Source organism: Triturus cristatus, chromosome 5_1, assembly GCF_964204655.1.
Source record: "Triturus cristatus chromosome 5_1, aTriCri1.1, whole genome shotgun sequence".
Lineage (NCBI taxonomy): Eukaryota > Metazoa > Chordata > Amphibia > Caudata > Salamandridae > Triturus > Triturus cristatus.
The window spans coordinates 110240211-110265718 of record NC_140587.1 but is presented as its reverse complement, the minus strand read 5'-3'; positions in this window follow the sequence as shown (position 1 = coordinate 110265718).

Genomic DNA, 25508 nt, shown 5'->3' with positions numbered 1-25508 from the left:
TTCCCCATCCTTGTAGCCCCCGTCCAGCATGTCATGTAAGTGTCTTTGGAGTTAGCCACATTTCATGGTAGATAGAGGCATGCAGTGACCCAGGCCCTTCTTAGACAATGGACGGCAGGAACGCTGGCTATCAAGGAACCTCAACGTGCTTCCCTAGCCAGCAACTGTCATCAGGAACACAGTCAACGAGCAACTGACACACTTCCTCCACGCAAAGAGCTCCAGGCAACCTGCACGAGACCATCTTCCACAGTAATCACCCCACTGCAACTGTCATCATTGCCAACAACACCGACAACTTTGCCCTGCTCAACAATGGTGAGGCCACCCCCCTTGACCTCTCCACAGCATTATGCACGATGTGCTCACACACTGTCAGCTCACACATCTCCAACACTGGTATCCAGGGGATGGACCAGGATGAAATCACCAAGTGGCTCACCAGCAAGGCCATGGGAGTGGGACTCACGCCTTCAGCATGTAGTACAGTGGCGTCATCTGGCACATGGCCCAGGGCTCATCTCTCAGCGTGTCAATCTTCAATGTGTCCATGACCCCCCTCTCCACCATCACATGCGCACACAACCTTATCATCATCTCGTATGCCATGGACAGCCAGCTGCTCCTCACCCTCACCAAAGACACAGCCATTGCCAGTTCCAAACTTCAAGAAGGCATGAGGTCCGTTGATGAATGGCTGACCATCAGCCACCTGAGGCTGGACTTGTACAGGACTGAGGTAATCATCTGAGGATTGTCCCCTTACAGCTGGGTCAACTTCTTTTGTCCCACCTGCCAGGGCACTGCACCAGCACCCAGTGGCCACGCACACAAGATGGTATGCATCATGGACGCGTCGCTCACAATTGCCATGCAACTCACCAGCATCTGTACCTCATGCTGCAACACCCTCCGCATGATGCACATGACCCACAGATAGATCCACTCCAAGGTAAAACTGACCGTCCCCCAGGTCCACAACACCGGCCGTGTCAAATACAGCCCCGCCCTCTACAGAGCAAGTACAGCCAAACTCCCAGAAAACTTGTCCACATCCAGGGTGCATCTGCACACCTCAGCTTCAACATCCCGCACCCCAGCCATATCACCATCCACCAGAGATAGCTGCAATGGTTCACTGTCTGCTGCAGGATGACCTTCACACTCCTCACCCACACTCAGGAGGCAGTCTGCAACCCCAGACCCCAAGCCAACCTTGGATGCCTATCATCCAAGACCCCGTTGGGCCAACTCCGTGCATCCAACCTTGCCCTGGCCAACATTCTTCACATCCACTGAACTCCAGCATGCAGGACATAGTTCCACCTGGCTACACATACCTGGGACTCCCTCCCCGGGCACCTCCACATGAGCCATGACCTCTACACCTTAATGATGCTCTTCCAAATTGGTCTGTCCGCACAGTATTGCAAGCCCCCCTCAGCAGCTTGAGGCCATCACGGGTGAGTATTGTGCTCCATGTCTGTATTGGATAATACATTGTGACCCATGTGTTTCCTGTACCGGATTTAGATCCCAGGGTATGGATGTCTAGTTCGTTCAACACTCAGGCATAGTTTGACATTTCCCCACACATATGTCGTGGACTCATGCAAAATTACTACAACATCTAATTAAAGAAAGTTTGTTTTAATCTCGGTGGGGGACGTATATTGTGGGTTAAAATAGGTGCTATACAGTGTGGCTAGAATCCAAAGTTCACTGGGGGAGATGGGATCCTTGGCCTTTGAAGTCATCAAAGTCCAGAACACAGTGTTTGTCATCATTGGTCAGACTGTGACCAGCAAGTCCATGTGGCAGAGAATGTCAGTGGATGAGGTGCTGCTGTTGCGCATGAAGGCCAGGTGCCAGGCCAGGGGACCTGGGAGATGTGGATGGTCCGCTGCCTCTCACGGTCTTTTTCGTGGATGACCCACCTTCCTCGCGGGTCCCTCAGATGCAGGCCTTGACGATGTTTGGGACGCTCCATCGGACAAATCCTCCTCCTCCTTCCTCCCTGTGGCTGGTGTTGGTCTTCACCTGGTGGCACAGGGAGGGTTGGTCATGTTGTCGGCGATCCAACGGAGTGAACGGCTTATGTCCGTTTGCACCGCCAGGAGCTCAGCCAGTCTTGGCTCCATCCGTCCTTGGTGTTGTTGTTGACTGGCGTATTGCTCGGCCTGCTGGTTCTTAATCTCTGTGAGGATCTCCACTACCTGGCTGATGGCCCTGGTGTCACGCCGGTATGCCTCCATGATGTTGCGTATGTGTGACATACTGGTCCCTTCAGCTGGCTGGTCAGGTTCTCATTTCCGCCTGCCTCCACTCTCACCACCCCTGCCCACACGAGCTTGGCCTGCCGTTGTGGGCACATCAGGTCTACGGGACCCTGAGGGATGGCAGTTGCGGGGTTGTCTGCCTCCTCCTGGGTGTCTGGCGAACCTTGTCCCTCCAGGTCAGACTGGCTCAGTTGTTCAGTGCGGGCAGGGCTCCTGGGTGTCTCCTGAGATGTGGCAGGAATGGGGGTGGTGGTTGGCACAGATGTACCTGAGGCAGGTGCTGCAGGGGCTTGGACACCAGAGGGTCCAGGTGGGTTGGGGTCATCCGCGGAGTGTTGAGAAGCATCGCTGCCGGTGGGATCAGGTTCCTCCCGAGCCTGGGACTGTGATTCTTCCCCCCCCATTGTTGGGGGGAGATCCATGACATTGCCCTGTGTGTGAGAGAGAGACAATGTTAATGCTGTTTCATGCGACATCCATGTTTCATACATATTCAAGTTGGCACAGTTCCTCCAGGTAGTTGTATGTGCCTAGCATTCCCCTCACTGTTCACTTGTGGATGGGTATGTTGCGGGGGACAGATTGATATGTTCTCCTGAGTGTTTGACATGTAGATTTTTGGCTTGGATGCTTTTTTGGCTATGGATTGATCTTGTTTTGTCACATGTCCATTGTGAGAGTGGGTAAATCCATTGGCTGCCCCGGGGGTGTGTGCTTGTGTAAGGGGTATGTGTGACAGGGCCTGCTGGTGGGTGCAGTGTGATTTGGCTGTGGGTCTCCCAGGTGATGCATCTGTCCCCTCGTGGTGCATGCTGGCATGACAGTGAGTGTGAGTTCCTGTCCTAGATATCTGAGCTTGTGGTGTTGGTGTTTGAGTTTACAATGGTCACAGGAGGGCCTTGTGCTGGCTACAGCAGGGCCAAGTGTCAGCTACCTTGTCAGTACTTTGCCAGTCCCTGTGCATTGAGCATGGTGCATGGGTTTGTACATGGGCCATATGGGCTGAGGGCAATGGTGTCTGATTCAGAGTTGAACAATGTGTTTTGTTAGCCCCACCCTCCCAGCATCCCGGAAATCCAGTCTTGGGTTTGTGCTTCGTGTAGCCTGGGACATGGCATGGCCTTGCTTTGTGGATGGGGCATACACATGTTAGTGGTATGAGCGTTGTTTTTGAGTGTGGTGGTGTCCGGTGAGGGCTTGGGGGTAGTTGTGTGCATTTTGTGTAGTTGAGGTGTGGATGCCATTACCCCATGTTACGTAAGTAGTTAGTGTACTCACCAGGCTCTGAAACTCCTTCGACTCCGTGTACTCCCACCGGCGGAAGCAGGGCCATCACCTTCTCCTCCCAGGGATGGTAATGTACCGGTCTGCCGGGCAGCCCACCTCCAGTGATGTTGCTCTGGGCGTAGTCCTCATTCATTTTGCACTTGACTGCCCTCCGCAGATCGTACCACCTGGCTTGGCATTCATTCCTGGTCCTTCTGATGGGCGCAACAGCATTCACCCTATCGACGATCCTCTGCCACAGGTGTGTTGTTGTTAGGCCTGTACATACGCGATGCTGGGGGACGGTTCAGGGGTACGGTGCGTACAAGTACGGTGCTGGGGTACGGTGCGTCCAAGTACAGGGCTGGGGGATGGTGCTGGGGTACGGTGCGTAAAAGTACAGTGCTGGGGTATGGTGCTGGGGTACGGTGCATACAAGTATGGGGCTGGGGTACGGTGCTGGGGTACGGTGCGTACAAGTACGGGGCTGGGGTACAGTGCTGGGGTACAGTGCGTACAAGTACGGGGCTGGGGTATGGTGCTGGGGTACGGTGCTTACAAGTTTGGGGCTGGGGTACGGTGCGTCCGAGTACGGGGCTGGGGTACGGTGCGTACAAGTACGGGGCTGGGGTACGGTGCGGACATGGGGGAGTACGGTGCTGACATACGGGGGTACGGTGCTGACATACGGGGGTACGGTGCTGACATACGGGGGTACGGTGCTGACATACGGGGGTACGGTGCTGACATACGGGGGACGTGCGGACATACGTGGGGGGAGGGGGAGGCTGTACGGCTTGTATCCTGGGCACAAGTTTCCCCAGGATACGAGTGGTACAGAGTTTGCTCTGTACAGGACGTTTTACATATGCTTGTGTATTCAGTAGGGCGGTACGGATCGTACTTGTGCGCTCGGACTTCAGTTTTATGATTTGTACGTAAAACTGTCCGGGTACGTCTTGTAGACCTTTTCCCGATGCGATTCGTATGTATTTTTCACATACGAATCGTACTTCACCGGTGGGACGGGACTTGTACGATTCGTACTTAAAAATATACGGATACGATTTGTACGGGAATTTTTTTTACCCGATCGGAATCGGCACCTAGGTGTCCAGTAAGTGGGTGATTTTTTTTTTTGTTTCCTTAAAATTCTTTAATTCAAGCACATACTAATGATGTTAAGGGTGCCCACATATTTTTTGTGGCATCTTATTTTGATAAAAAAATAAATATACCATTGTACCAGCCTGTCAAGGCCAGATATGTTGGCTTTGCCATTGCTTGTTGAAATCTTTGGATGAGCAATACTGCTATGGTGAGCACCACAACAATATACACACACCACTCAGCTCGTATACTATCATTAGTCTCACACTCACCAACATACTCACTCTCACTCAGTGCCTCATTTTCAATCTATGAGATTAGTCATTCAATGTAATCTTTCTCACTCATTGTCACTTTTTAATCACTCCCTCTAATTCAGTCTCAGTCATTTATTTTCTCATTCAAATGTTGTACCATGCACTCCCTGTTCCTCATAACCTTCATAATACCTTTCTGCACTTCCATTCACTGTCTGTCACTCACTTTGTCCCACTTCCATACATCACTGCTCACACTGTCACCCCTCCTTCATTTTCGCTCACTGATTTCACATATTGACTCACTTACTTTTTCTTGTTCTCTCATTCACTCTTACTCCCTTAGAAGCTGAGTGAAAGTCTGAGTGGTAGGTGAGCACTGACCCAGTCTTTCTCCTGTACTCGACTTCACACATTTCACTTTCACTCACTGTCTAGCGCATTCCCTCTATCGTCAATCTATACCCACTTATTCTCTCTCACTCCCTACTTTTTCACTCACCTAAACTTTAGCTAACCAACTACCTTGTACTCACCAACTTTCACTCAGTCTTTCACACATATTCTCAGTAAACTCATGAATTCTCGATCTCACGCTTTTCCGATTTAATTTGGACTCTCTGGGGCAGATTTACAAGTCCGTACTTCTGTGACGCAGCGGCGGCGTAAACCATACGCCATGTTGCGCCTTATTTACAACGTGACGCATCTAGAGAGATGCATCACGTTGTAAAGGCCAGCGCTACATTAAACCTGCGTCAGGTTTAATGTATGCAGGGTGGGCGTTCCGTCGGAAAAAGCCTCGGAAAAGTGACGCAGTGAAATCTACAAGATTTCACTGAATCACTTTTCTGACGCCTCTGTGTCAAAACCCTGCGCCTGCTTGAAGCAGGCGCAAGGCATGACGCAGCATGTTAGGTATGGGCAGCCCCTGAGCATTGCTGGAGTTGCGTCGTGCTTGCGACACGACTCCAGCAATGTGCCGCCCTTATGCCATCAGATGCGTCACGCATCTGTTTATTCTTGCGCCACGATGCGCTGCATTGTAAATGCGACGCATCTGTGGTGGCGCAAGGGTAAACTTATGTGACGCATCTTTCCTGGCGCATCCCTGCTGATTTGCAGGGATCCACCAGGAAACATAAATCTGCCCCTCTGTTGCTTAATTTTACACTCTCCCACTCAATTAATCTTAAATCATCCCTTTCTCACTCAGTCTCACACAGTTTCATTCACTCACATGCCTCATTTTCTGTACTATCACTCACTTTTTCACTCACATGCTAAATTCACAATATATATTTTTATCTTTGTTATACCATTATTGGTGAGTCTGAGAAGAACCATTTGTTTGTTTTTGTAGACTAGAATTCAAAATAGTCTTCATTTCACAATTCTAGTATTTAAAAAGGAAATCAAAAATTGTGACAACTAAATAAATGGCAATTTTTCTGTTGGTCTTTTGAACAACATGCAATTTCCATATTGGGATGTCAGTTTCTTTCACCAGGGGGAATGTTGAAGAATGTCCATAGACCTTTTGGTTCTTCTTTTTCCATCTGGATTTCTTCTGTCTTCATCTTCTTATCCATAAGCCATTTTGAAGAACAAAAGTATTGTTTGCTCTGAAAAGAATGCACAGCAAAAAAATATAAAGTCCCCTTTACTGCACTTCCACTGTATACAAAGAACTATGTCAGATAATCAAGAACTATTTAAATGGGGAACAGAAGGTCCTCAAGAACCAATCAAGCTTCTGAAGTGATCTATAGTGTTTTGTTTATCTTTCACTAACCTGGAAAAATAGGCATAAGGATAAATGTCGCTAGATTTGCAGTATTGGTACCAGGAATGATGAACATAAAAGGGCTTAAAAAGTACAAAGATTTAAAATTAACAGTTGGAACTTTTCTTATGTTCTTTCTCACATTCTTCCATCACACCCATTGTTGAATAGCAATAGGTTTTCCTATCATAAGGTTACTGGCTAACCACATACTTACATGGTCCTAATTGAAATGGTAACACTGGATGCCCAGGGATTGTCAAATCATGCACCCCAGAAAATGAATTTACAAACTACTCATACTCTTACCCCCCCCGCAGATTCAACTTCAGGAGTTCAGGTTGACATACGAGATACCTCCGAAAGTAATTTGTACGCAACACTGGCTCAATGTCTTCACAGGGATCACTAGGAGCCCTTACTACTGAGCTTGGGAGTGCCACTATTTCAAAATAAGGCTACCAATATAAGAAGTGATGGAAAATAGTTACCTTAGAAAACACAGTTCATGTGGCCGAACAATTGTATCAATTGGACAAGTCAGACACCCCCTTCATGATCTCACTAGGCCCACACTTGAACTTAAAAAGACCCAACTGCATGAAGACAAGAACATGTCCCAGTATTGGTACTATTAATACAACAATAAAATGGGCATTCTTCTCTACTGGTTGAGTCTTGGTGACAGCAACTTCACTACTTTAATTCTAATTGAGGACAATAATGGTACACTGCATCCGATTCCACACCCATCGACCACAGCAGAAATCTTTGGTTCATGACTATACTACACTATACAGACAGTGTGTATTTACAAAGCATGATGATATACATACCTATATTTTTACATTTCACTGTGCACAACAAACTGGTACTGAAACTAGTGCTTTTGATCACAATGGATGAAATTATGATGCCCATTTCCCAACTCTCCCCTTGGAAATCTATGGCCCGTAACGGGTAGCTCCTGTTAAAGTTTTTCAAGTGCCAGACTGCCATACTGATACAATCCCTAATTGGTGTTTATCAGAGGTCAGGACTTTAGGTCATCTCTCTAAGGAGAGGAAAGAAACACATATAACAACTATTCAAAGCCTGAAAACCGACTCACCTCTCGGCATCCGAATGGCCAATTTCTAACAATAATAAAACAAAAATATTAGCTAAAGTCGTAGCACTGCAACTGTCTACAGTGATCTGGTCCATAGAGGTAGCAGTTGCTTTATGTTCAACCAATCCATTCTGCATAATATAAAAAAGGTTAATTAATGCAATCACGATGGCTGGTCAGTCCCGGGATCCTATAGCTATCCTGCAAATTGACTTGGAAAAGGCCGTTGATAGTTTCTTATGGCACTATCTAACTTCCCTACCGGAATACTTGCACTATGAAACTTTATAGCTATCATTTACCAAAACATTGGGTTAGGATGGGTGAATACGATATTGGTGTACACCATGATATGTATAGGCCTGACAATGGCAATACCAGTAAATGACAGTGCATGTTGTAATCTATGCCTGTATAGCAATGCCAATACCAAAATGCAATGTCAAGGTATGCCATAAACTATGCACACATAACAATGTCAATACCAGTAGAAACAATGACAATATATGCCATAATATAGGCATGCACAGCAATGTCAATATCAGTAAAGACAATATTGATGTACACTATGACAACTGTACACACAATATTGAGAATGCCAGTAAAAATTATATCAAGGACCACCACACTAATTGTAGAAGTTTAATGAGCTTGCATTATTGATGTCAGATTCTGCCAAGGTGGCCTCCCCATCAACCCTAAGTCAGAGATACGTGGTCAGACGGGCCCTGCAACTTCAACCCACGCGTATGGAATGACAGGTCACAGGTGGGATCTCACTTAGCCCGAAAACTAATGCGCACCTAGGGAAAAACCTGATCGATCCCATAGATAGATAGTTACACCACAAACAGGCTCGACGAAATTGGCCCCAATAAAACACATTTGGCCAGGGGCACACATTCCGTACATTCCCCCAAAATACTACAAAGCTTGATGCCACATGTAGATAGAAACACTCAGCTAATCAGGACACAAAAAGCACACCACACTTAGTGATCATGCGCTTCCCACACCAGACATATGGACAGATGCACACTGCCTCACACTAGCTCTACCCAAGGTCAAAAGCCATCTATATCCCTTATCTGATGCCCAAACCTGCTAGTCACCACTAAAATGCTTTTGTATATATTGTCGGCAAAATGTTGTACTGCAAGAGACTTTCTCCAGACGCACTCTGTCGATACTCTACCTCCTGCTGTGTTTAGTTAAAAGCCAGCATTTTCCCCTTTTCCCAAAAACCTCTTGTTTTTTCATTTGTTTAAGGTAAATTCATATACAAGCAAGATTTTGGTGAGCCAGATAGAAGAGACTGGTTTATCGTGCCCGACTGCTGCCGAAGGACAAGGATTATTGGGAGAATAAATTCATATTTGCGCAAAAAGACCCGTGAGCAAACACCATAAATCATCAGAAGTTCTGCAGATTCCGTGAGGCAGAGGTCTGTCCATAGGCAGCAGTCACAGGGTAACAGAATGCATCTGATCCTTAGTGTCAGCATGTGGTGTGTGACAAACTAAGACAAGTGCATAGATGATTTTTCCCTAGTCAGCACACTAGAGAACGTGTGGGTAGCTACAATTGTTTTGAATGAACTCTTGGGCATGACACAACTGGTACACCATAGGCACCTTTGACATTAAGGTCAAGGGACGCCATTTGATTTTGCTACGTCTTCAAAAAGACTGAGTTTAGACCTGGCATTTCAATATATTATGATATAGATTAATATTCTGGGCAGTATTTGTATCAAGTCAAGTCAAAGCAAGCTTTATTCGGTGCAAAGTATATCACCATAAAAGCATTTTAAAAGAAAAGGAGAATGTACAGCAAAAGATCATACTCAATGAATAGATCAAGTACAGTACAGGTTTGCATGATATATAATGCAAATAAGCAAAATAGCATATAACTTTTATATACAAAAAGTGCTAATGGATATCCCAATATAGGGTACAGTACGAAATGATCAGAGTACCCTGCATCATATAGGTACAGAAAGTGCATTGTGCTATTATATGTCCCTGTAAACAGTACATAAAGTAACTACATGATTTATAGTAGATAAATATGAACAATGCAAAATATTATTAGATGCCCCGGTATAATGCACAGGACATAATGGGCAACAGAACCTACATCATGTAAAAACGTAAAGTGCATTGTGCTATCATGAATCCTAATGAGCAATGCATAGAATAACTACATACACTCTTCTGACTTATGATGTAACAGTGTTTCTAAATGTGAGTAAATCATTCTTCTTCTTGTTGCCATCAATATAAGATTTAAAAATTAACACATTTAAACATTGATTTGTTCATTAGATATCATTTCAAGAGAGGATCATTCTGCATCTTTAAACACGGGACACAGCAATTGTATCAAAATTAAAAAATAGATATAAGTTTAAAATTATTAGTTAAGTTGCTCCATCTAGAAGCATTATTTCACAAAATAGTAATACAGTGCATTCTAATAATTCCAGTTTAGCAATAAAACATATTCACTTCCAAAACTTTTTATTTCTAAAAAACTATTTTTTGACGGTTATTCCATGCACAGCCTATGAACTTGGCCACCCCACAAACCAGTGATAGAGTGCCATCTGTTTTTAGAATTCGGAGGGCGGCTAGATGCTTTGTTGTACCAAGGTTTCTTCAGACTGGTTTTAACCATCTAGCCCTTGCCGGTTTATAAGCAGGGCAAGCAAAAAGGAAATGGGCAATGCTTTCCTCCAGGGCAGCATGGGCATGATTGCAGAGGGGATTTTGGTGGATTCCATTTAGCTGTGAACGAGTTTAGGGGTAAGGAACCTAATCTAAATTGAATGTACAAGGTTCTATCTCTTGGCACTTGAATAAAGTCCATGTATGGTTCGAAACAGCTATATTGTTTGTGGGAAAAATAATCCTCAGTTAATTTCCCCAAATGGAGTTTTCTCAGTTCCCGTTCTGCTACCCAGTTCCAGTAAAGCAATTTAAGATACTCTTTTGGGGGAGGGATCTGGCTTGACAATGCCCCGGACAGCCCTAGATCAGTTAGCAATTTCTTAAGGTTCGCCAACCATTTGACTTTGTTGCCCATATCTAATAACAATACCTCTGAAAGTGCGGCTGCATACCAAGAAAGCTCCTGTGTCCGCCGGAGACGTGCCCAAAAAAACAGGGGACGGGATATCACTAAAAGAGCGCCTACCCATATCATATAAAATTGGTCTCAAGGGAGTACTAATGGGGAGTGAGACTAACTCTCTGTAGAATTTGTGTTCGGACTTAGAAATATCATCTGTATTGTCAAAGCCCCAGAGCTCCGCACCATATAGGGCCGAGCTCACTGCTTTGCTCTCATAAACTACCAGGGCAGGAGCGACCGGTTTACTTAGTGATAAGCTTTGTGCTTTCCTGATAGCTCCTGCCACACGCTTGTGATTTAGTAACATTTTGTCCAGATGATATCTCCAATTCATCTTATCAGAGAGTTGAACCCCCAAATAGTCAAAGGTTTTGACTCTCTCTAGCTGAGTTCCATCTAAAATAAGGCTAGTTCTAAGGTGTTTACAAGAATTAAAAGCCATAAACTTCGTTTTTGCAGTGTTTATCTTGAGACCACGGGTTGTGCAAAAAAGATGGAATCGGTCTAATAACTTCTGCAGACCAGCTGGAGTTTTGGAAATAAGCAATGTATCAACGGCAAATAGGAGGGTCGCGATTTTTTCGCCAGCCAAGGTGGGTGCATCAGCAGGATCTTTCCCCAGAAAGTCAACCACCCCATTCACATACAATGAGAATAGGGTGGGAGCCATGACGCACGCTTGGCGGACCCCCCTACTGACGATGATCCTATCAGTAACTTGGCCCTGGGCGCCCCATCTTACACGAGCATAATTGTCCTCATGTAGGGAGATCAATAGGTTCAAAACTTGTGACGGAGTGCCCATTTCTGCCAAAACTGACCACAAAATCCCTCTAGGTATAAGATCAAACGCGGTCTTAAGGTCGATGAAGGCAAGGTATAGGCTGCCCCTACCAATCACTACCACTTTCCAGTAGAGGAGGAGCAGCCGAAACACCTGGTCAATAGTCCCGGTATTCCTTCTGAGCCCCGCTTGATATTGGGAGATGATGTTACCATCATCTATCCAGTCCTGAATCCTGTGTAGGAGAACCCTGCCAACCACCTTTTGGATGGCATCTATCAGGCTAATGGGCCTGTAATTGGCAGGGTCCTCCCTATCCCCTTTTTTATATATAAGAACTACTTCGGCTCCTTTCCAGGAGTCTGGGACCGGTGCACCCTTTGCAATTGAGTTAAGCAAGAGCAAGATGTAATTAGCCCATCTAACTGGATCTAGTCACAGTAAATCCCACGGAATGCCATCCGGTCCTGCTGCTTTGGCAGGAACGATGCAATTAATTGCATCTACAATTTCTTAGGTATTAAAAGATATGGCATCATCGACAGAGTGTGAATGGTATGCGCTCTCTGGAATCTGCTGTTTATCCGAGGGATCCTGGCATGAGTATAGTCTAGAGAAGTGGGCACGCCATTCTAAACTAGTAATATGATTGGGTATTGGGACAGTGCCTTTAGAGTCAGCAGCTTTAATCAGATTCCAAAAAGTTGTGGAGTCCCTTGGGTTGCAAGCATCTTTAAGTGCCTGCCAGTGTGATTCCTCCCAATCACGTTTTGCTTTTTTAATGGTGACATTATATTCTTTCCTGGCTTCTCTAATTTTGGAAAAAGTTTTCCTTTTTAGGGCGAGGGATAAAGCTTTCCTCTTTAGTCAACAGTCCTTGGAGAGCCAGGGATTGAGTCCCTTTTTGTTGTTATATTTGCGATTGAAAGGTTGCCCAGACTGAAAGTGCAAGCTCATCTGACTGATGGTTGCATCGTAAATAAGAGTTGCCGTAGATGTTGCTAATGGGTCTTTTGCAACTGCCTCCAGTTCCTTGGTTCTGATCGTCAAAATTTCAGAGATAGAATGAATTTTAAAATCTTGCCCTACAACCTTCGTCCACTTCAAGAACCTACCGGAGTTAGAGGGGACAACATCTTTGGTGACTAGAATAGGATCAGTACTTAGGGCTTGCTCGGGCCGTAACCAAGAATTCTGCAAGCAGCAGGACAGAAAGTTATGGTCACTATCCACTGTGGGACCAATTACCATGTCAATAGATGCAGTCCAAAGGCGGATGTCCACTAGGATATAATCAATACGTGAAGTGGATCCTACTCTGTTGTAAGTATGAGCTCCTAGAGGGTCAGATAGAACTCTGCCATTCAGTGCCCTCAAGCCAAATTCTAAAATAATCGCATTGATTTGAATAGCCACCTGGGTCCACTTCTTAATGGGTACTAGGTCTAAGGGAGGTATTCCCCATTGGAGATCTTCGTCTACTGTCCCCAAGAGATCATCCAAACCTAGAGGTTCGAAAGTACAATTGAGATCTCCTGCTACCATAATTTTCGCAAGTGCGTGGCAGCTGCTTAATTTTTCCACAAGGAGTGAGAGAGTAGGCGAAATTTTGCCCCCAGTCATCCCTCTTACGTAGACATTAAAAAGTTTGAGGGTTTCCCCTCCCTTTGGCCCTTTTATAGTAAGCCACAAAATGCCTTGGGATGGAACTATATTTTGTTTTACTGTCCACCCTAGATCAATACTGACCCACACAATCAGCCCGCCAGATGGGATCCCCTTACCAGCATGAACCACTGGAATAAAAAAGGTGTTGTAACCTGACTTATGGAGTGGAGTCAGACTCCAGGTTTCCTGGAAGATACAAAGATGGTGATCGTCAACTAAACTGCTCCAATGGGGCAGTGATAATTTGTTCTTAAGCCCTGCGACGTTCCAAGAGAGTATCTTAAGGGGGTATTACACTTCTCAGATTCCATGGCCACCGCGTCAATAGCTATATCCATTATAGATGTCATAGAATTGGTTTTTGGTTGGTCATAGCCTAAGATTTTCTGACCTACCTGAACTGTATTTAAGGAAACCGGGGAAATAACACGTGGGGTGAGTCCCCCTGGTGATGTGAAGTCCAAGGATGAGTTCTTTGGAAGATGAGAATTAAATATGGCCCTTCACATCCCCTTCTGCCTAAGTCAGCAGTAGGTGCTATACTATGGTTTCGAGAACTAGCCATGTGCGGTGTCCGATACAAAAGGAAATGAGAGGGACTGGGCGAGAAAGCTTTGTCCTGATGAAAATGTATATTCTGCCTTGCAAACTGAACAGGGGTATTAGGTAGTCAGTCAATTTGAGTCAATGGTGAGGGAGGGTCACACACTAAAAATTCTTGTTGGGAAACAACTCTTTTCTCAATTATAGGTGGGCGACGCCTGATCTGTATTGAGGACAACTCTGGGGAAGACGTACGATACTCTAGCCCAATCAAATTATCCGCCAGATCTACGTTTGACAGAGTTAGTTCGATGTTGTCAAACACCCCATTTGCAGATGGACACCTGCTTGCTCTTAATATATCCTCCCGTATGATGGAGCGGCAACCTCTAACATGTCTAAGCCAGTGGACAGAATTATTAACTAACGAATCTTTACTCTCGACACAATGGGTGGAATTAAGTTTCGGGACATTAACCATAAAGACAGTATGCATTGCTTTCGATTGGTCCCTATGGTTAAGAAAGGGTAAGGAATTCGTTGGAACCGGTGATTTTGCATAAGTTTGGGAGTCAGGTAATGATATAGTACTGCTGAGCATAGAATGTTTGTTGTCTTGAGAATAATTCTCAGAGGGATTGTTAATACAGGAAACTTGTGGTATCTTATAAACATTATGTTTGTTTTGTGCACGCAATGAGGCACGTTAACCTGTGCCATTCCTAGCCCTTCACTCTCTTTACCAGTACTCAATATTATACTAGGAGGGCACTGTGAGGTGGTAGGATGCTGATTTGGATGACAAACCGGTGGGAAAGACCTTTAATCCTATATACATATTTTTTAGAGATTCGACTTCAGCCTTAAGGGACTGGACAATTTTAATCAGGTTATTATCAGGACATTTGCAGGAACAGTTCCCATTCAGATGGGTTTGAGGAGACAAAGTGGGAGCAGTAAATTCCACCGGAATAATAGTGGAAAGATCTGCTAGGATTTAAAACCTGTTTGAACAGGGTATTTGAATGCCTGATTGGCTTGTGGTTGGACTTAAAGGATCAGCCTGTAGATCCGGGGCAGTAACTACAAGTTGTTTGTAGCCCGAAGAGTTAGCTGATTGCTCGTCAGAGTTACATGAAGATTTTTTAAACATTGATGGTATAATAGTTGTCGGGCCAGTTTTTATATTGGCTACTATTGAAAAGGGAACGGAGGGTTTATCAGTCAAGAGATCCTCACATTCTCTCACAAGAGTGTCTATCTGATCCATAACACAGTTGTCAGCAGCATTTTTAGGGGTCTTTCTGGCCTTTTTCGTCTTCCCCACAGAGATATTAGAGCCATTTCCACCCCCAGGCCCCTCCATGATTTTCCGCTACCCGATTATGGCACCAAAGATATGCGGCGGGCCAAGGATACAAGAACAAGATGACAATACAGTTTGATTAATGTTCCTTAAGCCCCTTAGAAATTCAAAGGAGCTTTCATTTGACTCTCAATGTTTTTAACAAGGCGATCTTATAATCGCAATACCTCTAACATGTCTGCAACTTACTGGCATGCGGAAGCGAGAGAGTGGGCCCAGCCCAGCCACCTCCAGACAGTGACGGGCAAGGACGGGCCCGCCCTTGGCCCGCGCACGTCCCGCGCCGCGGATGTCAGGAGCGCGTTTTGAGCGCAAGGTTGTTGTTGGCTCCTCCCTCCAGGGAGTGAAGGTATCTGGGACTTGGAGTCCCTGCAACGATTCTGGCAAGGCAAAGCAAATGCGCGTCCCGCGCCGTGGATGTCAGGAGCACGTTTTGAGCGCGAGGTTGTTGTTGGCTCCTCCCTCCAGGGAGTGAAGGTCTCTGGGACTTGGAGTCCCTGCAACGATGCTGGCAAGGCAAAGCAAAGGCGCGTCCCGCACCGCGGATGTCAGGAGCACGTTTTGAGCGCGAGGTTGTTGTTGGCTCCTCCCTCCAGGGAGTGAAGGTCTCTGGGACTTGGAGTCCCTGCAACGATGCTGGCAAGGCAAAGCAAATGTGCGTCCCGCGCCGCGGATGTCAGGAGCGCGTTTTGAGCGCGAGGTTGTTGTTGGCTCCTCCCTCCAGGGAGTGAAGGTCTCTGGGACTTAGAGTCCCTGCAACGATGCATCTAAGATGTGAAAGGGTATATGCGATCTGGAAACCCTTCCTAGTATTTGTATCTAAACATTGACTGATGTGATGTCACAACCTGCCTTTTTTGTCATCCTTTGGAAAAGGCATGTGAAGGCTCACCTCAAAATTACTCAGCAGTGTCTGAATTGAAAATATATCGAAACTGCAGACTCTAAAAATATCATAAGCTTTGAACAGATTAATTGTGTGGAAAAAGTAAATTATTCAAATAAAAACATCTTAATTACAAGGATCAGAACATAAAAAGTCTAAAAGGAAACTTTTGCGTGGAATTGATTACCATACTCAGTTGAATATTAGTTATTCGCCTATCCCGAAAATTACTTTTATAGGTTCTTATTTTGTGAGTTCCAGTCGACAAATAATAAAAAATTGAACAGCTTTAATCAAAAAAATGATTAGTTCAAATACGAATTTGCACATCTACACATTAGGGTCAGAGCATCATTATCTGCATTACTATTCGAACAACTACTCGCAGATCTGCACACTGTGATGTACTATAGCTAGACTGGACCAAGAATAATGTGGTTCAAACATAGAACCTGATTTGTAGTTTGACAGATGTGTTACTTCATTGCTTTATGTGCCGATCTCCCATCCAACTGCAAGTGTATTATATCCTTTGACAAGTTATCTGGCATGTTTATGACTGTGTAGACCTTCTTATAAACTCTAAGTCAGGCTTCAAGTCCTTTACTTGAAGCTTCTGGAAAACTTGATCCATGAATCTTTCAAACCTGGGCCCAGATTTACTAAGCCTTTGCGTTGTTTACAAAAATATAGGAGGGGCAATTTGGTCACCTAGCTTGACTTTTATAGAAGATAATAGCCAGGACGAAATCTCTGAGAATTTCTCAGAAATATTTATCCTGGAATCTAGAACATGGAATTTGATGATGGCTGATCCTATGTCACATGAATCTTTTATCTTTAAGCGACTTAACAGTAAACTGGTCCCAGAATATGAAAAATTGTCAATTCTGTAATTTCTGTGAGTTGAACATTCAGAACCTGGATCATGTCTTGTTTGTCTGTCCAGCATTGGTTTTGAGTCGTCGTCACTGGCTTCGGCAGATGTTTTTATAAAATTGTATTAAAAATGTAGCTTCGGCCTGCGACTTTCTCTTGTGCCCAATTCAATTGTTTTGCCGAAGCTTGATGTTGGATTGTATTTTGCACATGAACTTTCTGCTACCCAGCTGCTCTTTGCACAATTTGGGATATGCTTTGTTACTTCTAATGTCCTGCTGCTAATCTTAAACTCAATTTTCTGCCGAAGCTGGTATGTGTTGCTGTCTAAACGTATTAGGCATTTGTATAGGTAGTTGCTGCTATTTATTGTGTCTCTCCACAAAATAGGATTACATTTAGTTCTTTCTTAGGTTTTGTGGTAAGAAGAAAATGTATTGTTTACCCAATTACGCTAATTGCTTCAGAATAGTTTTCTGTTTACTATCAAGCAGGGATACGATATTCATTATCCTATACTGATTACTACACAAAGCCGCTACAGTTTAATATGGACATAAACTTATGCCACTTGTTTTGGTAGAGGTCTTTTGGTTTTTGTTGTTGCCCTTGAGCCAATTGGTTTTAACACTGAGAGTTTAATTTGTTTTGCACTTTAGGGTAAATTACAATATCCAGTTATGTTATGTAAAGGAAAAGCTAAGACCTGCTATGAAGGCTTTTGTTAATTTTTAATTGGTCTGAGAAATGAATTGTCCTTATGTTTTATTACATTTTACGTAATACTTTGTATGTTCATTTTTATGTGGACCTCACTGGAGATCCAAATCGTTTTGATTGAGGATTTGATTGTCTGTCAAAAGTTTGGCTTTGGAAATGAATATGTCTTCTCACTTATTAGGTTCTACTCTGATAAAAACAAAAGAAAATACCAAACTTCAAATTTTGAAGCATAGTGGGCTAATATCCTTAGTAGAGGTTTATGAACTTGACACACTGAATGCCATCACTTATATCATCATGTCAAGTCTAGGATTCAGGACAAAGAAGCGGCCCCCAATTTGCCATGTGTCAGTAGTCCAAAAGCACCTCTTATATCCAGCAGCATCCTCACCTCTTCTGCTGTGAGGTCATGGAACAGTTTTGGGACACAGGAAGTTGCCTTGGTGTGTCAGGAAAGTGGGTAATATTTCTATTACCCATTACATGTGCAATGAACAGTCAGACTCTGTCTTAGACCTGGGCCAGCAAGTACATCACAGATCATTGCTTGCCACTGGTCAAGACATTTGAAAGATGAAAGTTGTTATTGTTATGAGTTGTCTAAAGAAAACTTTGCAAATGTTGGCTTTTTTATCCAGCAAGGTGTGCGTATCTATAGGGAAGCCATCCTGTCCTACTTCAACATATCCGACCAAGACTCAATCACCAGGACAATTAGCTCAAGCAAGCAGGACAGTGGAGCTGAGAAGCACAGAGTGGTGTTGTGTTCAGGAGAAACAAGGGTCACCCTACTCACAAAGAACTAAGGTATATATTATATATCAAATAACAATGGTCCCAGTGGGAAAAAATAAAGCAGTAATAATGGAATTTCTGATATTTACACACAATGGCACTACGTATGAGAGGAGATGTACAAACAACACAGAAATATCAAAAAATCTCAATGAGTAAAATACATTATAATTTATATTGAAAAAATCATGCATTGGCTAGCCACTCTGGATATACTATCATTATACACAACATTTGTCAGAAGGAAAGCATCCTAATAATAAAAAATGTTCTAGACCCACGTACATGTCCTACTCAGGTGCAGACCAACTTCATCATTTTTTTGCTTAGGATTGCACTACAACATAACAACTTTATGTCAAATGGAGAATAATTTCGGTAGTGTTTTGGAACTTCGATGGGAGCAGTATTTGCCCCTAATCAGGCTAACATATTCATGGACCATATAGAACAAACATTCGCTCTTTTACAGCAAAATAGATATTGCTCCAATTTTGGCTGCAGGAAATGCTATATTGCTAATATCTTTCTTATCTGGTCTGGTTCAGAAATCAATTTTCTTAACTTTGAAATGTACTTGAATGAAATCCAAAAAACAACTTGGGTTAACTTCTACCATGCAAAAAAACTGAAATAGCCTTCCTAGACCTTACCATAAAACATAATGAAGGTATACTATATCTTGGCATCCATAGAAATCCCACACAAAGGAATACCCTCCTGGCTTCCAACAGTAATCACACAAGAGCGTTGAGAGATGGTTTGCCCTACGGCCAATTCTTACGTCTCCGTCGAAATTGCTCCCATAAGGAAGACTACATGAAAGAAGCTAAAATCTTAAAAAACAAATTCCTTACCTTAGGTTACCCACAAAGAATAGTAAAGAACCCTCTAAAGCGAGCATGGTACCATCCAGTTTGGGAAAAATAAAACACCACTTTAACCCCTTCCCCGCTCATGACGGAACCGCTCCGTCATGAGCCACGGTTGCCGTGTGCTCATGACGGAGCGGTTCCGTCATGCCACGACCGTTGGCGGCCGCTCCGCCCACGCGGCGCTGTTTCCCCGCCTGTGCGGGGGACAACGCAACTGGGCGGAGTCATGACGGAACCGCTCCGTCATGAGCACAGCTCAACCGTGGCTCATGACGGAGTGGCTCCATCATGAGCACAGCGCCACCGCACTGCCCCCCCGCACCCCCCAGCGCTGCGGCGGAATTCCCGCCGCAGGGAAGGGGTTAAAAATTGATTTGTGTAACCACGTTTGGAACTTATACACACCAGATTCACAAGCTGATTCTAAAGAATTGCCATTTGATTAGGAGTGTTGACCCTACTATAGAGGCTCCAATGTTTTCATATACACAAAGTAAAAAGATTGAAAAATCTTTTAGATCTCTCCTCCACACAATTAAACATTGCTCAATAAACCAGAACTCACAATACTATCTGGAGTCTTCCACCTGTAAAGGACACTATCTTTGTAACAACGGCATTGCTTGTAATTTCAGGTATGGTACTACGTTTTTTGAGCATAATAACCTCAAGTATGAACACAATATCTTCTCAAATTGCAATTAACAGAATGTGGTGTAGAGCATGTGGTGCCCTTGCATCAGCCAACATCAAAGCAGAATAAGATGCACTGTCTTGAATGCTCCTTCAGTTACCCACTACAAAGAAAAACACCACACAGCAGATGACCTAAAATGGCAGGTCACTGAAATAGCCACTATTCCAGAAAGAGGAGGCAACATGGGACAGATTTTACAGTAGATTGAATGCAAATGGATAGAACAAGTCAATTAAATTACCCATGGTCTGAACACCTCGGAAGAATGGCATGGTTTTCTCTCCACCCTAGTGAACTAACTCTACAATTGTTCAATACTCTCTAAATGATGAAGTTCTATGGCTTTGACATCCAGTCATAAATCAGAAATGGACTGAATATATAGAATTTATAATCTCCATTGATTATTTAACCAAAAGTAAACCTCCTCTTCCTTGTTTCTCTACACTGTTCCACTACGGTTACATATAATGACACCTCAAAATCCCACACCTTGGTATGTTGTGACCAGACTATTCATCTTAATCAATACAGCATAGAGTCAGAGACAACTGCATAATGCCATGTGAAAATGGAACCACCTTAACTGCCTGTTCTTATCCCAACACATTGTTGATTAGGTTGATTTTGAGCCCACAAATATTTAAGCCTAATGCCTTATTTCTCCATCCGTATACCGACATGTGACTGAGGTATTAGAATATGGGGACCTCCTTGATTGCTTGTTTTTATCCTAGCAAATAGTTGTTTAAGCTCATGTTGTGCCCGATACTATTCAAGCCCAAAAAAATATTTTTGCCAAACAATAAAATTCACCAAGTACACAGGTTATCAATTGCTTCCCTGAGCCTATATTTATATATATATATAATGTTTTTCTAAGTAAGAGAGATAATGAACTATCCTTCGGTGTTTTAGCCCAAAGTTGTCTAGATATAGAGGGAGGAATTTATGATCGCTACTCCTCCAATTCTAATATTTCATTTCTTTCACAAAAATGTATTTCGCACATTTGGCTTCACAGAGCACTGAGTTCATGCTTGATCAGCCTCCCAGATCGTAGTTTGGTCTAAAGCATTTGCACTCCAGATTTCAAGCATGGTCTTGCTTCATTATGTGGCCGGCTGCCTATCCAGTGCTGATTACTTGAACCAACAAACACATTCTGACGGGGGCAGACAGAAGCAGTCCTCTTCCTAGTGGCACTACTATTTAAAAAATGTCCGGCTGACTTTTTGCAGTCCCCATTTCCCTAAATGAATATACTGTATACCTACAGCATTCTTCTACGGGGGTAATAATTTTTATTTTGATAAGCCCCTCGGTCCCTAACTACCAACGCATGCCATGCTTCCATGCTTAATCCTATTTCCTTTAACCCCTAGAAGTACTATACTCACAACAATGTTTGGCTGCCAATTTCTTCATTTTTGAATCCAGGATGTTTAATGGACACATGCTGACAAGTCTGTCAAACCCCCTCCCACTTACAGGGATGAGTTGTTTATCACAATCCCCATTTCCAGGTTTTTTCTACCCCAAGTAACCCAATAATTGTCAGTATTATTTTTTTGTCTCCTCCCAAACAGTGCCTGGCTGGCTGCCATGTAAGTCATTTCCCTTGCTTAACTCAATTTGAGACACATTCCTACGGGTGTGAACCTCTTTGCTATGACAGAATATCTTTTTAAACCCAGGTAATGGAGATACACTTGTTAGTACTTTTCTGCAAATACCTACTATATTTTTACAAAATCTCTGATTTGCTTTTTTACATTATCTGTTCTCAGGTGTCCCTCAATGCTAGGTCCTGATGAGACCTCCTATTCTATGAGAGGTTGAAATGCTGTTGACACACTTGAAAAAAGAACCAATATACTTAGCCTTCACAATTGTTATTGAAGGCTCCAAATAAGTAATGTATATTGACTAAAATATTTTTGTTCTTTTGCAAACCTCGATGTATGTCTCAACTTGTCACTTATATAAATAGGCTCTAATTTCACTCGGGACACCCTACACCTCATTCCTAATTTTGTACATTAATTTTTCATTATAAATAATATTGTATTTTACTCATTGAGCTTTTTTGATTTTTCTGTGTTATTTATACATCTCCTCTCATAAGCGCTGCCATGGTGTGCAATAACTATTATTATCAGAAATACCTTTGTTACTGCTTAATTTTTTCCCACAGGGACAGTTCTTCTTAGACATATAATATGTACCCTTGTCCTTTGTGAGCAGGGAGACCCTTGTTTTTCCTGAACCTGACACTTGGGGGCTCAATATGATTGCAGGCGGACATCAGTCCAGCTGCTATCAACACGGTGATGGGACCGACCCCCAGACGTGTGGCGGTGCACCAGACGTGTGGCGGCACCACTAACCCAATTAGGATGTGCCCGCCATAATGGTGGGTGCGTCCTGGCCTTTTACCATTGTGGACGGTGCTGCTGGCTGCCGCACCGTCCGCAGTGGTAAAAAGGCATGCACAGCAGTTCCCTGCACTACATGGCAGGCACCACACGGTGCCTGCCACTTGATGCAGGGAACTGCAGGGGGGTACCATTGGTAACTCCCCAGTGCACCCCCCAATCCCCTCGGGGGTCTGCAACAGGCCTCCAAAGTCAATCTCTGCCAGCCTTTCCATGGCAGCAAAAGGTACATCAATCACCCACATCCTAATATGGCAGGCGGTGCCTGCTAGGCACCACCACCCTATTAGTGGCCCAGCTCTGCCTGACCGGCAATCGTAAGGATTGCAGACCGGCAGAAAAGCAGCAGACGGACTTTGCATCAGCCATGATACCCACCACCTCATAATATGCCGGGGGTATTTCTCCTCACGATGAAGTAACGATCGCCACCTCTGACCCCTTGGTGTGGTGGCTGCACCGTTAGGGATTATATTCTATGTAAGTTTTGGTTTTTTCACTCTGTGGCTACACAGGGGGTTTTGGGTTACACTAAGAGGAAGATGTCAAACAGAGAAGCACCATTATACACAAATGAATACATTGAAACATCATAAGTGGCCTATCACTGTTTTCTGCTCAATGGAGTAGCAAAGCTCACTCTTGAGGAATTGGAAAAGGCAATAAAGAAACACTTCAGAAATGAACTTCTGGGCCAAATGCTCACTGAGCATTTAGCAGCCGGTATTATACCACAAGGCCTACATATAAGGAATGTGGCAGGGATCTTTAGAGAGGACCCAAAATTCAAAAGTGCTTTTTGCCACATTTCCACTACCAGTTCGCGCCATTGGATGGAACTAGGAGAAGAAACTGCTTTAGAACACACCAAACATGAAGTTATAGAAATAGGGGGAGCTAGAGAAAGAACTTCCAGTAGGTGAAGGGGAAGCAGAAGCAAAATAACTTCTTGAAAAATTGAACAAAAGTGTAGATGAATTTAACTAGTATGAATTAAAGAAAAAGGCAGAAAAAGTCACAAAAGACATTAAGAATTTCACTAAAGAGAGAGCATACCCATACCTAAGAGAAGTCAATTACACTAACTTAGGAACAGAGAATAGACAGAACACATAGGGTAGATTAAAATAAAATAAGTCAGTTACTTTCTTTGAATCTTCTAGAAGATCCAGCGACTCAGCCGCACATTCACAGGACAACCTTTTGGCAAAACATTGTACCAATACTCAAGAGAATGCCAGACCAGGAGGAAACACTACCAATGGGGGCAAAAAAAAGTTTAGAAACCAATGAATGTAATATCAAGCCTAATGTAATACCCATTTTTAAATTATCACAACATATGCTTTCCTCCGCAGAAATATGACTTTTCAACAAAGGTCGTTCATTTGTTATCACAAAAAAACCCAGAGCTATTCGATTTTTCTGAAAGATTATATTCAAAATCTTCTTTATGGATAGGACACCCCCCATTTTAAACTCAGCCACAGGCCTTAGGCCACCCCCTATTTTTATCCCAGAAACTCTATGATGCCACCTGAACTGATGACCTTTAAAAAAGTAATTCTAAGGGAAATAGACAATTTAAAATTAGTCAGATACTTTATCCTCTATAACATTTCGCCCGAGGAAAGGCAAGTGCCTCAAGGTTTGAAAAATAATAAATCTCAGAGAGGACATTAAAGCGGACATGAGCTCCACTTTTGAGGCATTTCGATCAGAGATGGGCTCCAAGCTAATAACGCTGCAGGCCAGTGTGGAATCAGTTGGGATCCACACTCTGGACTCATAATAGAAGTATCAGTAGTTTGAGCCATGCTTGATACCCCTGGAAATGGGCTTCGCCAATGTATTTGACCAACTACACGCCGCCCTCCTTAAGTACGAAGATCTTGAAAACCACTCCGGCAGATTCAACATCAGATTGAGGGACCTGGAGGAGGGTTGCGAGGGCCGAGACCCGGAGGCGTTCATGGTGGTCTCTTCTAGGCCTCGGCTAAAATTTTGTTCCGTTCGCGGAAATTGCGATAATTTGACATTTTCGCGTTCCGCGGAAAGCGCGAAGATGTCAAAATTTCCACATTCTGCAGCTTTGCGATAATTTGGTTCTTGCTCGCGCTGTAAAATAATACATTCTCGCGCGCTTGCGATCGCCTTACCTGAATCCCTGCGTTCGCCGACAAGTTTTCTTGATCCGGTCGCATTCTCCATGAGATGTTGTATTGTTTTTAGCCATTTGCGCTGTCTCGCGACAGTTCGCGCCCGCAGTGACGTCATGCGTCGCGCGATCACATCTTTCTTCTCGCGATCATCACTGCGACACAACTGAAAACAAGATGTCCACGCCCGCGAGCAACCGCATGGGTAAGTTGGCGAGACGCAACCATGCAGAAAATCTCGCGAACATGCGGGAAAAAAACTTCCGCATCTTCGCGATATTTCCGCGTGTTTGCGATAATTTTTAACATTTTCGCGATAATTTACGAAAGTGGATTTCGCAAATTCCGCCCACCCCTAGTCTCTTCTCCAGTATCCTAGGAGATGATAGCCCGGGTGCAAGGATGGAGCAGGCGCATAACGTTTGGCAGAGGTCGGAGGGTGAAGGCAAACGTCCAAGTGATGTACAAGCCAAATTCAGCTCCTTCAAAACCTTGGAACTCGTTCTATGAAAATCCAGAAACACATTTCAGGGGTTCACATGCTCACTTTTCCAGGACGTAGCTGTGACTTTTCCAGGACGTAGCTGTTACAAGGAAGAAATGTTCGTAGGCTGAGTGATGTAGAACAGGATAGAAGATGTATTTATAAGATTACTTCTTTGTTGGCTTGTTACAGGAAACAAGATAGATACATATTAGGCCCCACCAGGAGCAGCCTCCTTGCTGCTCAGCCCATCCATTCCAACAG